General features: G+C 44.1%; 2 long non-coding RNA genes across 2 annotated transcripts; one reads left to right on the forward strand and one right to left on the reverse strand.

The window, feature by feature from the left end:
- Positions 1-743: 743 nt before the first annotated feature.
- LOC146198146 (uncharacterized) lies at positions 744-9,817 on the forward strand. The gene is made up of 3 exons (XR_014704951.1): positions 744-900; positions 1,633-1,740; positions 9,613-9,817. It is a non-coding gene; the product is annotated as an uncharacterized LOC146198146 (long non-coding RNA).
- Positions 2,872-13,273, reverse strand: LOC146198147 (uncharacterized). The gene is made up of 2 exons (XR_014704952.1): positions 13,038-13,273; positions 2,872-3,233 (listed from the first exon to the last, which is right to left on the reverse strand). It is a non-coding gene; the product is annotated as an uncharacterized LOC146198147 (long non-coding RNA).
- Positions 13,274-14,646: the final 1,373 nt, after the last annotated feature.

Consider the following 14,646-nt stretch of genomic DNA (forward strand, 5'->3'; position numbering starts at 1 on the left):
CCAGCTTTTTCAGCGCCGCTTGTACTACGTAGAACTTGCAGCACCAAACCTCAATGCGAGCAGAAAGCGATGCGTTACGTGACGCATCTCATCACAGATGGAAGTGAGGAAACTTTGAAGAATCAAAACTACATAATTACATAACGACCGTCGTAGACGTTAATCCACATAATAACGAGGACCAAATGAGCGGGCGTGCGGGCCGCGGGCTGGCCGTCAACACCGCGATTACATGCGCTTGCGCTCTGGTCGTGCTTGCCACCCTGCCGCGGTCCAACTCACGTAAACCTATCATCATGCCATCACGTAGTATATCACCCATTCTAGGCACTATTCTTGCCACTGTACTATTCTTTGTAATTTCACAGTTCACGCATGCAGTATGTAGTACATACTTCTTACACCTCGCACGTACACCTCATACCAACTTCGATTTGGCTACATATGGCTACCATGTTGTTGCTACAACCACATCTGAGTCCGGCTTTCCCGACGGATCCCAAGGCCCATATCGGAGAAAAATGCGTTGGGTCCGTCGGAAGAACCCTACCGATCGGGTCCGTCCGCCGTACCTCTGAAAAATATTTCCCGGATCCGTCGGACGGATCCCGAAGAAAAACGCACCGGGTCCGTCGGACGTACCTTTAAGACCATTGATCGGGTCCGTCCGGGCGCCGTCTGCTGCGACCCGGTTGCAGCAACGAAATGCTTCCTGCAACCGGGTTGCAGGAGCAAAATGCTTGCTGCAACCCATGACGTCTTATCCGGTTTAAAAAAAACGTCACGTCCGGCTATTGTTTTGTGGGTAGGTGGTTGTTTTTTTAGTAGCAGAATGGCTGGTCGTCGTCGGAGCCGTGGGAGCTGCGTCGCCGTGCCAGACGTGCGCTCTCGTGTTGTACGGTACGTAAGCAATTTTTTCTATTTTTTAGATATTTCAGTATGCATGTATTGAGTCATTGCCTGTTGTCTGGAACTCTGCATTCAGTTTTCAACTTCCCTGCGCCCGAATGTTCTGTTGACGACCATTGAGCCTGCTTGGCCGGCAGTGGGCCCGAACGGCCCAAAGGTTTATTGTAGAAAGTTTCAATCGAAAGCTCAACGTAGTTCGACACCAAGGAACATACGGTCAAATACCGTTTATTAGGCCAACCGCACGAAAGTCTCAGTCATGTAAAACACGCCTGACTACCAGTCTTGCGTGCGCGTGAAAACGGCGGGAAACTTGGGTAGGCTTTCCTCAGCGGTCTGGATGAATAGTTAATGATTGTAACGTCTTTGAGCTGATGGAGGGACTTAAGGAGATACTAGGACATGACAAAACAACGCGTAGAAGCAGGAAAGGCGAGGATCACACAGGCGTGTGTGGGAAGCTTTTGTTTCGGTGCACCACGACGTACTAACCATTTGTGCGACGTGACCCTTTGTGTGACCCTCATTGCTATGACGCGGTGTAGAATAATGATTTCATACCTCATTTTATGACTGCGCACTGTCAAATGTATGCAAGGCCCCTTTCTAATTACGGTGAGGTAAGCAATTTCGCCTTGTGTTTACATCAACACGTACTTGTCTTAATTTCTTTTGTGTGTGTAAACATCGCTTATATGCTGACGTCTAATATTTGGTACGCAGGGACCTTCCTGATATGTGTTTTGGAGTCTATCATGGGCTTGCTGGTTGCTGAGGCTGAACAAAGGGGACTATGAAAGGCGGAGGCAGCCTATGCTCCAACGCCACAAGGTGAGCCCTGTACTTAATTTCAAAACAATTGCTGTGCCACCGGGACTGGTCATTTGTTTTAACTTTTACACGGGGCAGGTCACCAGTTTGCATAGAGTGCATGAATGAATCGAACAAGCAAGCATCCCTGCAGCTTCCTGCAGCTGCAGTGTCCAGCTTGTAGTTTGCAGCCTTTCTTCCTCAGCTGCAATTAATGCATCGCAAACAGTGTGCAATGTAACAGTTGATTCAGACTAAGAAAACCAGACTAGCTCCAAAAACAAAGAAATGTTTGCACGAGATGGAAGATCAAACCACGCTATATTGTCTTCTCAATTCGCTGTGAGAAACTAGCAAAGCTGCCTTCTTTAACGAATGGTATTCCTGCACAGATTGGTTGTGTCGCTTTTTTGTGCGTGTAACAAAGTTACTGCAAGAACTTTATTTATTTATTCGGTTACTATCAGGGCCGTTGAGCAGCTAAAAACAGTGACAGTTTCTCTGGGCACCGATATGCCTACTAGCCGATTGTGGCAGGGTTGCTTCACATTAATCAAAGCAGCCTAGCAAATAAGGCTCACTGTAGCAGCAAGAATTGTGAGCACGCCCTCGCACTCACTTGCTTTGTCATCTCCTGCATCTTCTGGCACAGCAGCGCCGGGCAGTCTCTTTCCGCTCATCAGAGATGATCCTTTTATGCCAGGGGTCTTGGAGCACGGCCAGCGAAGCTGCATGATGCAGTCTGCCCAGCTCAATTTTCAGCCGGCGTTTTGAAAGCATTACCACCAGCCCTAATTTCGAACTAAAATAAGCTCAGACTTAGTACCCAGTTAGTATGCATTCATTTTTGATAAGGCGTTGACCACTTAATCTGCATGAACTTTCATTTGACATCACTATGCCTTCAAAAGCAAGGAGCCGGACATCCTGCCTTTTCTTTTATTTCCAAGTGTGCTTTTCTTTTTCTTGCTGAGGATTATAAGTGTGGTATTTATTAACAGGTATGTCATTTCAGTACCTCTCTCCGAGCGATCCTGAAGCTGCTTTTGTCCGGCATTCAAGCGGAAAGGAGCACACGTTGCTTTTCTTTTGCAATAATGGAAGGGCTTGGTCTGGAAAAAAGAAGTTTTGCTTATTTTTGTTCATTTTATCGTTATTTATTGTACTTTGTTTCCTGTTGTTTTGTTATTTTCTGGCTCCTGGGTCATGAGAGAAAAGGCTTTGTCAATGCGGCCCACGTAGCAATATGAGTTTGAGACCGCTGCTCTATGCCCATAATGGCATGGCTATCAATAGATATTTCATAATGAGTTTGTCTGAGGTAATTGTCAAGCAAAAAACTACCATATGCCACTGGTCGGCCCGGACCCACAACCTCCGCATCATGGTGTTAGAATAGAAGTGCGTGAGCGGGCTGCTCTGCACCGAACAGTAAGTGGCAATACCGATGCGCTGACTTCTGTAGGCTGCAGAGAGGCTGCGTTGACTGTTGGTGGCCGCGGGTTCGCTGGTTGCTGCAAGGAATGACAGTCAGTTCTCAATTTTCGCTGACGCCCCCGCTCCACGCCTTTCTTCGATCATGGTATATTCTAAGTTGTAATGTAATATGGAAAAAAGTGCATTGTTCTCCACTGCGATACAGGCTACGTATTCTGCAGTGAAAAATGTCAGCTTTTTTCGGTGCGAAAAGATGTCGAACAGCTTCAGCTATTGCGGCCGGCATACCAAGATAGGACCGAGCTATACAGTTACTGTTTGTGAGGAGCATTTGGAGCCCAGGTTTGTGTCCAAAACATGGATGACAGAGTTAAATTGGCATGTGCTGCAAAGCGTTGCTAGCAAAGGAAGCGGTCCCCACGATATTCTCTGCCGGCCTTGCCTACCTTTCAGACTTCGAAAAGTAGAAAGCGACCCACTGAAAGGCAGCCCCAGGAACCGAAAAAATAGAAGATCGTCAGACCTTCTGTAGAAGTGTCAGGTGAAGGTAGCACGTGCTTCACACGACACTGCGTGGGCATGGGCCGGCTCAAAAGCCGGGTGCGGCTCAGCCCACGGGCCGTCTGGGCCGACTCATGAACATTTTTGCTGGACCCGGGGTGGGCTTAAACGTGCGGGCCCAATCCAGATTCGGGCTTGTACACAGAGAGCCGTGTCCGATTTATAGTCACTTTGTCAGAGTAAAATACACATCTGCGGCGTCGCAGCAACGAAACGGATAAAATAACCATGGTACGCTCCGAGAAAAAGGTTTAGTCTTCATAGCTTATTTATTTACTTATTACGACACCGCGGTGGCTTAGTCATTAACGCTCTCGAGTACTGAGCTGGGATACCCTAGTTTGATTCTAATTGGGAGACAGCATTTCGGTCGGAGCTGAAAGCATGGCAGGCATATGCTTATAGATGACAGTTTCATTGAAGAACCCCATGTGGCCGAAGTGATCCGCACGCCTGTGCTACGGCGTCCTCATACCTTGAGCCGGTTTGGGACCATTACTCCAGACATAGCTTCTTTTCTTTTTTTTTTTTTTTTTTTTTTTTTTTTTTTTTTTTTTTTTTTTTTGTGAGAAAATTCAAAACCAAACATAGGTATGGTTTTCATTTTGAGCTGTTGATTGGATGATTGGAACGTCTCACAACAGAAATAGCCGCAAAGGCTTGATAGAGTTTAGAAATCTCCTTGACGTTGAAATAAGATAAATTTTGAATGAACAATGTTTAAATGAGTCGATTAATGTCGTAAACAATTAGACATGCGCCGGCCACATTGGACGATTCAAACTAATATATGAAATTACTCCCCCTCTGTGACTGAAGAGCAGCAGTCAGACACCGCTCTTGCATGTTTTAAAGCGTAAAATGCCATGTGCGGGTTACTCTAGTGTGGTGCTGCGTGGCGTTCGCCTAATAAATTAGAATAGCGCTGGATGAGGCTGTTTCAGCTATCAGCGAGCACAGACAGTCTGGTCTGCGATAAGGTGCTTCCGCATATGATCAGTTTTGTATACCACTGGAGACTAGGAACTGGAAACCTCATACAAACCACTGGGAAGGGCCAACGTCTGAACGCTTTATGAGGTGTGGCCTTTTCCAAGGTTGCTGTTCAACACTCGGGACGCCTCAGCCACAGATACAGTCTTGCTGCCGCAATGGCGCCATCTTTCTCGAAAGGGGAAATTGGAGGCGGGGGGGGACCTTCTACATGCAGAATCAGCGAAGAGCATTGCAGCCAGAACACATGCTGGCCCTGGCGGCGGTGCGATAAATATAGCTATGATATAACAGCACCTCTTGCACACCACAGGGCGGACACGCTGCCTGAGCTTCTTGTCTTTCTTCTACCACCGTCACCTCCAGTTCACAGATACATTAATTCGAGAAGAATATTGGCTTTCTCTTTCTTTGACGGAGGTGATACCTACGCTTGACGAACGGCCGTTTTGGCATGGCGTGAAGACTACATACGCATGCAATTGGCTACTTTGCATTTCCTCGAGATTTTAATCAGTTATATCTTGCTGCACGCGGTGTCTAAATATTAAAGCCTCCTCACAAGAAGTCCAATTACTTTTTCTTTTTTTTCTTTTTCTTTTTTTCCCGGAGGCCCCCCTCGAAAGTTTAGACTTGGTGGGGAAGGAGGAAGCCGCTGTGGCAGTGTAAAAGGCAGCACACGAGCTCACTGACTGCCGGCGTCTCACAGTCTGGCACACACCTGCGTTGATCGGCGTCTGTCTGCGTCCCATTGTCGGGGGCGCTCCTGCGTCGAACCATGTCGAACGCGCCACTGCGCGCCGTCGGCAAGACGAATTGGAAAAGCGCAGTGTAGATTACTAGCGAGGAGCTCGGCGCCTTTTGGTCTGGGCCACACCGTCTGCGTTGCAAGGGCCGTTACGCGCTGTCGGCCAGACTAAGGGGGTGACCGCGTGGCCGGCTTGAGGGTACTGACCCAGGCGGGAAGACGCCGGGATTCACTTGAACCTTTTTTGTTTCCCGATGGCCCGACTTGGGCTGCTGTCGCCGTCTGGCCAAACACCCCGCGTTCCTTTCCGGTGGGGAATTCTTGTCACAATAGTTGAAAGCGGCAGCTCTCGCGCTCGTCTCGTTGTCGCCATCCTTAACAGGCGACATGGCTCTTGAAGCTATTTTTCCTGCGTTTTTCAACAAATTTGATAAAACCTGGTATTTTGATATAGTTTCTTGCACTGATTTCAAATATATAATTGTTTCCAATTGGCCAATTAGTTCAAAAGATAAAATGAAATTGTTCATAATTTGCGGGAACAATGAAAAAATAACCACACTACAAAAAATTCACATGAACACTTTGCTAGGTACTAGAAAGCATAACGAATACAATGTTACGTGCACTTTTGTATAACAAATATTAGCGATGTTATAGCAGTTCAGAATTCACTGCTCCAAATGTGAATGCCTTCCTGTCTGATTTAGAGCAAAATTGAAAACTTTGAACTGCTATAACATCGCTAATATTTGTTAAAAAAACAAATGCTCCTAACATTGTATTCATTACGCTTTCTAGTACCTAGCAAAGTGTCCATGTGAATTTTTTTGTAGTGCTGTTATTTTTTCATTGTTTCTGCAAATTATGAACAATTAATTTCATTATTTCTTGAACTAATTGGCCAGTTGGAAAAATGGTTGCGTGTTTGAAATCAGTACAAGAAACCGAATCAGAATGCCAGGTTTTATCAAATTTGGTCAAAAATTGGAAAATAAGCAGAAGCGGAATGCAATACAGCTGACATATTTCGTGGTGTGTTTAGAGACTGTAAACGGCCTAAACTAATACATTCTTTTTCAGCGAATTTCTAACAGTGTAGAGTTATCATGGGAAGACGAAAGAGTCACACTGGCCATACTGCCCGAATCCGTGAGTCTCACTGCCTGTCGGAGGTTGGGCACACTACGAGCAGTGGCGTGCCGCGCCGGCGCGGCTCGTTCATGCACAACTCTTCAGACACCATGCTCCACATCATGTTCTACTTGGCACTTGCTGTATTTCATTTTAAACCAGCCAAAGGATAAGACAGAGAATAGAAGCGAACGAGATGAGTCTGGCTTCTCTGTTTCTTGTCTTTTGGCTGGTTTAAAATGAATGATTACCAACTCGCCCAGTCGTTAATCTTGTTGCTGTATTTACAGGGCATTCCCACGTCTGCTGCTGTGGTTTAGTTTAGCACTGGTGAACGCTGTCTATGTTGGGATACATGCAACATAAATAACTTGAAAGTAAAAGATTGCACAGCCATTATTGTAGCTAGTTTGTAAAGCATGGGATGCATAATGTGGAGGTCTCGGACCTCAACAGTGGCATGTTTCTTGTTTTTGTTTTGTTTTCCTAGTTTGCAATGAGTTTTTTCTCATTTGAGAGTAGATACACTGCTAATTACCGTTCATCACCAATGCAGATTTTGTTTTTATTAGTTAATTATATGCTTTCCTCAATTTCATTCTGTTCGTTTGCATACCTGTGTCGTGACAGGGCCTTTATATATTTTTCCTTTTCTGCTAAATAGAAGAGCATGAGCCTCTCATAGCCTGTGTTGCTTTGGGACATTAAATCTCATAAGCCAGACCAGCATGAGCCTCGTTTCTGGCAGTCGTAGATCTATTTCATTGAACCTCTTTGTTAATAATAAGCTTGTCGAACATACGTCAGACAAAAACATACAGTATTATGGGTGTGACACCGTGAAGGTGTCAATCATTAGAAATGTTACAAGTGTTGGGCAGGCATGGAGGGCCTATCATTAACATGTTAAAATTAAGGAAGCTCCGGTGCCACTCAAGCGAAAACATGAGAAGCCACTGACAGAAAGCCATGGAGTAGGGCATCTGAAGGAGGAAAGGGCTATCCTTGAGGGCAGTCTATCCTTACTGAAGGGATTACTGACCAGTGCTTTGGAAATTTTATCAGAACAGGCATGGGATGAAAAAAATTATATGCACAAGATAGGGAGTGGAAATGTGCTGCTTACTGATGTGAACTCCGAACTAGTCTAGTGGTGCTTGAGCACATCATAGTGGTATAGTCCACATTTCTCAAGCTAAAAGAGTCATGTTTTTAGTCAAACTTATCGTTCGGGCATCAAGTATAGAAACAAGCATTGCATTTTCTACTAGTTTGTTCCAAATTGTTTCTGAGGTCATTTGTGTTATTTTAAACATCTGTACATGTTTTGCCTGTTAGTCTTGTATTTTCACCAATGCATTGATCTTTGAATAAAAAGGAATCAAATAGGTTATTTTGGTATGCCAGGTATAAAAAATTCAGCTAATAAAATCTTTTGACTTTAGAAACGTGCTCCAAAACAATTTGAATGCTTCAAAACTCCCGTTTTATAGCTTCAAAGTGCTCGAGCCTGCTTCCACCTCTCCAAGTTGGTTTGTGGTTCAGGTCATTATTGACAATTCTGCATGACTCAATTGATGTCTTCAATTTGGAGTTTTGGGAAGGGTTTCATCCATGGGGAAGAGTGAAAAATGCTGGCCGAAGATAAGGAACGCTGCATTATGAAAATTCCGATTGCTATTGGGCAACCATCTCATGGATGATGGCACTTGAAAGCGTTTTGACTGGAGGTACTCGCACTGCTTGGGCTAGGCCAGTGCAGCACTTCATCTTACAGGAGCATATGCACCTAATTTTGATCGCATTTTGCTTGTTAATGACATGCAAAACATTACTCTGTACAGATCATCACCTGGTTTTTATCTTCAACCGCTAAATAATTTATAATTGAATTTTTGTCTTCTCTGTTTCAGGGTGTCTATACTCCATTAACACACTGAATGTTAGTAGTGCTGCTACTGCACTTAAAGTCAAGTGTTGGTCTCTGTTTGCAACATTTTTTAGCTGCTTTGAGAAGTATGATGCTCATGGACAGCCTCCTTAACAACATGAACTGGTGTATTTGTGATGAGGACCATATATCAAAGACAGCCAGAGGTTTTATGATGCTAGCATTGTAGCAACTGTTGTGGTGCTGTAGTTCGGTGAGGGATTTGGCCATCTTGTAGTTTTTGCCTGTTTGCTGTGGCCACCCTCAAAGTAAATAGCTATGGTCCTGTCACATAGTTTGAGAACTTTTTGTTACTTGTATGGAAATTACTGTTTGGCACAAAATGACTTATGGCTACCATCATGTGCGTTATAGAGGGCCAGCGACTACATTTCGGTGGAACAGTTCCTCATTCTTTTTCACAGCCCATAGGAAGGACTTCGCAAGTTTAGAAAAATGAAATGTTCACAGCTGAGTCAGTCGCAATTCTGGAATCATGCTGTGTAGTCGACAAACGCTACAATCCGAGGGCAACACATGTCGTCTAATGAACAGTGCAAGCGAAACTTCTTGGATGCAGCAGCAAATGAAAATGTGCACACATGGTTTTCAAGATGTCTCAACGTTTATTTATATGCTTCGCAACCTACCAAAGCACAATCAGCTGTCTGTTCTAATGTCTGCGGCCAGTGTTGATAACTTCATATCAGTTCTTTACCACCTATGGTGTCCATTTCTGCTGTGCATGTACACTGCAGTGATACATTGTCACACGCATGCAGAGAGCACTAGTACTGGCCTTACTTAGGGTAACCTTTTTGCTGTTTTGGCTTTTCTCATTCTTGAGCTATGCTACAGGGTGCACACTTTTCTTTTTGTCTGGTTCCTTTGACGAGTCATGAATTCAGCATTTGTGCTTCTTTCCTTTTTGAGGGTGTAGTGACCATATGCAAATCCACTATTAGAATATATGAGCTGCTGCATTAGCGCAGTCCTGCTTTTTATTTAAATTTGGTACGTCTCTGAGTTTCTCTGGGTGTTTTGTTATTGTTCTGAGCTTGCATTCTTTTGTTTTTTCGCCCCGTGACAGCCGATCCTGCACGTGACTGATACTAGTCGAGAGATCACAACAGCTGCCCACCTTTCAAAGCATGGCATTCCCTGGCCCAAGTTGACTGCTCCCTGTGCTACTGGCTCAACAGTGTACTCACAAGTCTGCACTTCACTTACGAGCGTAATGGCAACACACACACGTTGGCCATAGCTTCTGTGTCAAAATAAAGTATTCCTACTTATGTGCCTTTTCATTCATTATTAACGCACATGATTGGAGTTAATAAACACTCCAGTGCCAAAACACCATGTTGACACACTCATTTATGTTTAGACTGCCTACCTTCTGCATTACTTCCTTTTTGTAACCTACCTAGAAAGGTAAGTATTTACTGTATGTGTCATAGAACCACATGTATTTGTTATTTCTTTTGAGACTGGAAATAATCCGCAAAACCAGTGAAGTAAGAAAAGTTTACAGATATGTTTCGTAGACAATTTTTAGAGGTAAGCCCAATGAAGATGTTTCGAACTGCAGACAGGGACTGATGATAAAATGGCAAAGTGGGCGGTGTTTGTTGAATTGCACAAGATTGGTTTAACTCAGTATTTTGCAGATGAGCAGCAACTTTCTTAATTGCAATGCTTACTTACACCCATACTGTCACCTCATGTAATGCTTAAACATTTGGCAGTGCTAATCACTTTACTAAAATATTGAACTCTTGGCCCTTCAAAGTGAATTGTGTTCAATAGCGAGGTGACATGCTTGTAGCAATGAGATTAGATCTAACCTTGGATACCCGCTTAATACACTATTGCTGTGCCTCTATGCTACTGGGATGGTGAGGCAGCATACTAAAAGGGCATAAAAAAAAGCGTGTGCAGTAATTCTTTACATGTAACAATAGTTGAAGCCCTCGGCTAATTTAATGTGACTGCTTAAAAGGCCATATTTACCAAAAAAGGCAATTTGAGCGACAAGGATGAGTGGCAGATAGTATGACCGGATGGATTGGTCTGTGTGATGTGAGGACCATGGTATGGTCCAGCTGCCTACCCAAGCAGCTCCTTTGACATGAGAAAAACTCATTGCCTTTCAGAATCCCAAATCAGATGTGCGAGTTGGGAGTTCATTTACATAATGTGGTAATTAGTAATTTTACAAATTGGTATGTGTGATAAAAGTGCAAACTAAGATTGGTGAGTCAACAAGTAGCCAACTAAATGTACAGGGATGAGGATACAGGAGTCATAAATGCTGTGGCATGTTTTCCTTAACAGCGGTGCTGAAGTGCCCCCAAAATATTTGTTGCATTTGCTCAATTTATGTGTATTTCAGTTTCTGGTATAACCTTTCCCACACCTTTAACCTTTAGGCACAGTAATTGTAAGTAAAATTGGCAGTTAAAAAAATAGCATTGTCAAGATGACAGCGTTCCAAAAAATTGAGAAATAGTAATTAAGGTACGTATAGCAGCAAAAGTTGCTACACTGTACCATCAGCATACACGTGTGATCCCAGCCATTTTTGGAACCATAAATGCAGTATTAACATCAGTAGTTTATCAATTCAGTTTCGGACTATCCTCATGTTTGACAAGATTTTAATGATGAAACTTTCAGCTTAATGCCTCCAGTAGCCTGAGTATTCTGAAGCATAGCATTGTTGCCTTACTTAATTACTTGGCACACTTTCCAATTTTGCAGTGAGAAATTTTCTTAGCTTAAAACTGAAAAATTTGGCAGTACTCTGTCAGGGACGAAGCAAGCTTTTGGAAAAGGAAAATAGAGTAAATGTCTCTGAGTGGATATGTGCACTGTGAATGAAACTAATGAGCAAAAAAAAAGCATATGCTTTCAAGCAAAGTATTGCAATGCTTAATATTACATAGAATTCCTCCTGGCACACATAGATTTCATATTTCAAGCTGCCAGTTTCCATCATGCAAGGACGACTGGCAAGCCATGTTTTGCGAGAGGGTACCTTTCTAAGTGGACTCAGCTGGGCTTAACCTGATTTCCATGAAATATATATGGAAGGGTGCTTAAACCAGATGCTATCAGGCTTTAAGTATACCTGCAGGTAAGGGCCCTGCCAACTACTATTTTTAATAAAGAAAATTTGATATATCTAGTCGTCACTTAGTGTTTGTCATATATACTCCCTCAAGCACAATTAATAGTGGTCTAATCGAGCTGCTTGGTTGATACTAAAAGTGAAAACGCAGCACTGACACCAAACATGGACGGGCTACTGCTCAATTAAAACGCCTGGAGAGAGTGCAACGTAAGTCAACTTAATCGCTTTCACTTCTTTCTTGCCGACTGCGACGTAAAGTATCGGCAGCACTTGTGCAGTGGTCACCTTTACAAACCAAGCATGCTATGCGTCTGGTCATCGACTGGCAGCTGTCGGCCGGCGCATCCTCGCCGTCGATTCTCCTAGCAACGCCACGCCCTCCGCGGCACGGATTCAACCCTCTTTCCAGTTTGGTTGCTAATGGCCATCAATTTTCGCTGATTATTGCACTATAAGCAGGTAAGCCATCTCTACTAATTGAGCACATAAATAAAATATTTTATCGAGTTTAGTTTACAGCGCAGCCCTATGGCAGTCGCGTAACCGGCGAAGCGAATAAAGAGCACATCAGAGGATGAAAGTTCGGCCATTCACTCTGATGCATATCTTATGCACTGGATTTGTTAGAGACCAACATGGAATAATTTGAACAAATTGTTCGATATAAACGGTCGTTTGGCTGCTGGATATACCATTGCTTGTAAATCCGGCCGCGCAAAATATATAGTAAAAAAATTTACTTCTTTTTCCATATTTTATGTTCGCAACAAACATATGCATAACCACGCACTGAGATCAAGTGCCACATGAAAATTCGCGCTTCCACTTCAGTTCGAATAATAGCTCTCGAGGTCAAATGTTCGAATGAGTCACGTTACATATGCTGTATGCGAGGTGGGTACGTGGGGGACGAATTAAACTGCACTGCAAAAGATGGTTTGGTTTGGTTTATGAGGTCCCGAAGCAACTCGATCAGGCTATGAGATACGCCATATAGTGGAAGGCTCCGAGAATTTCGACCATCTAGCTGGGTTTTTACCGTACCGCGCAGTACACGCGGGCGCCTTGTTAGTATTCGCTCCCATCGAAAAGCAGTCACCCCAGTCAGGATTGAATCCCACACCCTTGAACACAGAAGTCGAGTACGCCAACTGCACCAGCACAGCGGGGGAGGGAGGGGGGGAGACTGCAGAAGACACTGTTGCGTTGTTGGGTGCTTGGTTTTGCCCGCGGCAGCTACGTTTTTGTGACATGGCCATGCAGTCCCGTTCCATCTAGCTTCCACTGGGCCATCGCAATTCAATCTCGACTACCTATAAAATCGCAACCATGCAATTCCTGGCACGAAGTCGCCTCCTGGTCGAATTAGCATGGCTTACCCTGCTCGAGTCGCCAGACAGTTCGTTTATACACGCTGGCCAACAAAGACGTACGGGATCTGTTGGCTCTTAAATGATCACAACGGTGCACTGCAATGCCGATCGACGCCACGTACACGCTTACGGGCGGCATGCAATTCGTTGCAGCCTCCGCTGCTGCGGGTGCGAGTCGTGAAAAAAGAAACTATGCCGGGACTGCGGGCATTGCAGAATTAACATGCAGTTTCACGGGTTGGTTCGGCTGGAGGCTTTTAATTGTGCCCGTGTATGCGGTGCGATAACAATTAATTAAGCAGGTGCTGGTATATAACTGATAATACTTTTTAACTAGTCATGCGCACTAGCGCCTCATTCACTAACAGCTATAGGTTTGCTGAGGTCGCAATTATAATATCTATATCAGTTGTTTAAATTTTGGAAACACCATTATCGTCCCCGCTTTTAGCACATGAATTTAGGCCGCGCATGACAGAAAACGAAACCTCTCGGTCGAGGATAATTTAGTGCGCGCGGCATATATATTACGGGTGTACGTTGTACGATCGCTTCGCTAGCCATTCCTCCCGGGCGCTCCCGAACATTATGAAAGGAGTGACACCCGCGGCGGTGCGTGGCGCGTATTCAGCATGCATGACTAGCGTGGCGATTTGCGCTCACCCGCTATATAGTTTCGGTTTCGCCTGTGTACGGCCGAAACTACCCGAGCAGGTAGCGTAGATGGCAGCGTACTGCTCCGAAGTTGTCACTTGCTCCTTCGTAGCGCACAGGAGGGACGACAAGCTTCGAAAGCAAGGTATACCCGCACATATGAAACGGGCTCATAAGAGAGCCAGGTCATAGCCTCCTCTATTTTTTCGAAAAAATAGAGGAGGTTATGGCCAGGTACGCGCTCGATCATCACAGTGGTTTCAATTTAGCCCGCGCATAAAAATTTCTTGCGCTAAATACGCCAACAGAATTATGTTTTGGGAAAGTTTACACTGATATAGATACTGACATGGGCGTCGGCATGACCCCCTGCATGGTGCCAACAGATTCTTATTCACTGAAACTGCATTGTCAGGACACTTAGTGACATAATTTGTTCATTCTAGAAGGACAAACTCGTGGAAGTTTAAATTTTGGGGCTTGTGTTATTAAATTAAGGAAAAAAGTATGGGAGATGGAATAAACCCCACCCTTTACAACCCCCTTTACTGATACATTATCACCAGGTTTGATTTGGTTGTTTAATCTGATGCAAAAATTCATAAGAATAGCAATAAATGGACAGCAGAAGACAATTAAGTAGTTCAGTTTGGTAGTTAAAATCTTAAGGGTCACTGTATCAAATGCTTTTTGAAGATTAAGAAAAGGCAGCTAATTTTATTTGAGTTGAACATGCCCATGCTTCTCATTTAGTGAATCAGTATATACAAAGCATTCCTCATCACCTGATGGGCCAGCTCATCAAGACACTTACAGTAATTGCTTAACTGTGGCTGCATCCTCTTTGTATGAAATAAAAAACTAATTGAATTTGAGGCAAACATTTCTAAGAAAGGAAAAGGCGCGAGTACTGAGTCATCAAAAGTGCTTTAAAATTGAGATACTCGCTTAAAATCAAGAG

This window comes from Amblyomma maculatum, chromosome 2 (assembly GCF_055883805.1).
Source record: "Amblyomma maculatum isolate TAMU_Amacu chromosome 2, ASM5588380v1, whole genome shotgun sequence".
Classification (NCBI taxonomy): Eukaryota; Metazoa; Arthropoda; class Arachnida; order Ixodida; family Ixodidae; genus Amblyomma; species Amblyomma maculatum.